Raw genomic sequence first — 1,916 nt, forward strand, 5'->3', positions numbered from 1 at the left:
AATAGCATACATAAGCACTCAAGCATAGGTGCAAGGGTAAAAGTCAAATAAGAAAGTCCAAACGGAAAGTTCAACTAAAGGGCTTCGATTTGCAAAAAGAATCAATCGAATCGGAGCTACGGAACTAAAACTACGATCAAAAGAACTTCAAAATCAAATCTGCTTGAAACCAAATTTTAAATTGTCAAAACCATGTTGAAGTTCATTAACTAGAAAGAGGGCTTTGAGACAAAGATTTTGGTTGGTTTCACTGGATTTGGCTGAACGGTTGAAAAGTTGCAAGGGTTTGAAGATCAGGGGCTAATCTGTGACAAAAGTATTCGCGGATAGGTCCCTGACCAAAAATAAAACAGAAAAAGAAAAATATATCGGACGAATGTCCGCTAACAGCGACAAATGAACGAATTCGTTCGTTATAAGAACTAAATGAACGAACGTTCGCGGAATATATTAAACCGAGAAAAAATCGATCTAACCGGTGGAAAACTGAGAAAGCCGAAGAAAACCGATCTATTAAAAAAACCGAAATAAAAACCAGTGAACCGGGATCGGTTTATACCGATTAAATGGCGGCGGCTCGGGATTCCGGCAAGACGGGGCTCCGGCGAGGCAGCGGCGTCGGCGCGGGGCGGCGGCGGCGCTGGTGATGGGGCTCCGGCCGGCGGGGCGGGACGAGGCAGAGAGGGCGGCGGTGGTGTGGCTTATAAGGGGAGGGGCCGGGTGCGGGCGGCTTGGGAAGGGGCGATGAGTGCGGCGGCTCAGGATCGCACTTCGCCGGAGTCTGTCGCGGCCACGGCGCGGAAGGCGGCGGTGAGCGGGCCGGCTAGGCCTCCGGCCCAGTGCAGTCTGAAAGTTTTTTTTAAAAAAAATAATTCACTCGAAGAAAATCCTAAAAATATATATAAAAAATTAAAAATGCCAAAAACAATTTTCACTGTCTAAATAAAATATTTAGAATAAAGGAAACATTTTTTTGGCCTAAAAAGTAATTTTGAAAAATGCATATTTTTCTAATTCAAATAAAATAGCAATAAAATCCCAAATAAAATTTTTATTTGATTTTAACATTTTTCCTCCAATATTTTTTTATTTTGGAGAAGTCCTTTTATCTCCACTCTTTTATTTTTATATTGGAAATATTTCAAAGAGAAAAACATTAAAACCAAAGTGATCCTCTTTTCAAATTTGAGAAAAATTCAAATATGAAAATAGTGAAATCCCCAACTCTCTCCGTGGGTCCTTGAGTTGCTTAGGATGTCTAGGATCGCAAACGAGATGCAAATAAAATATGATATGCATATGATGACCTATGTATAACATTCCAAATTGAAAATTTAGGATGTTACATCAAGTTTATCTATGAACAATATTTGGTTCTTCTCTGAATTCTTATATGCATGATTTGATATCTTTGCAAGTATCTTCAAATTATCGGTTTAGTTTGGCCTACTAGATTAATCTTTCTTTCAATGGGAGAAGTGCTTAGCTTTGGGTTCAATCTTGCGTTGTCCTTTCCCAGTGACAGTAGGGGCAGCAAGGCACGTATTGTATTGTTGCCATCGAGGATAAAAAGATGAGGTTTATATCATATTGCTTGAGTTTATCCCTCTACATCATGTCATCTTGCCAAGCATTACTCTATTCTTATGAACTTAATACTCTAGATGCATGCTGGATTACGGTCGATGTTTGGAGTAATAGTAGTAGATGCAGAATCGTTTCGGTCTACTTAACACGAACGTGATGCCCATTTTCATAATCAATGCCTAGATATTCTCATAATTATGCGCTCTTCTATCAATTGCTCGACAGTAATTTGTTCACCCACCATAATACTTGATATCATGAGAGAAGCCACTAGTGAAACCTATGGCCCCCGGGTATCTTTCTTATTATATTGCATCTCTTTTTATTAT

Source organism: Triticum urartu, chromosome 4A (assembly GCF_056163025.1).
Source record: "Triticum urartu cultivar PI428250 chromosome 4A, HENAU_Tu73, whole genome shotgun sequence".
Lineage (NCBI taxonomy): Eukaryota > Viridiplantae > Streptophyta > Magnoliopsida > Poales > Poaceae > Triticum > Triticum urartu.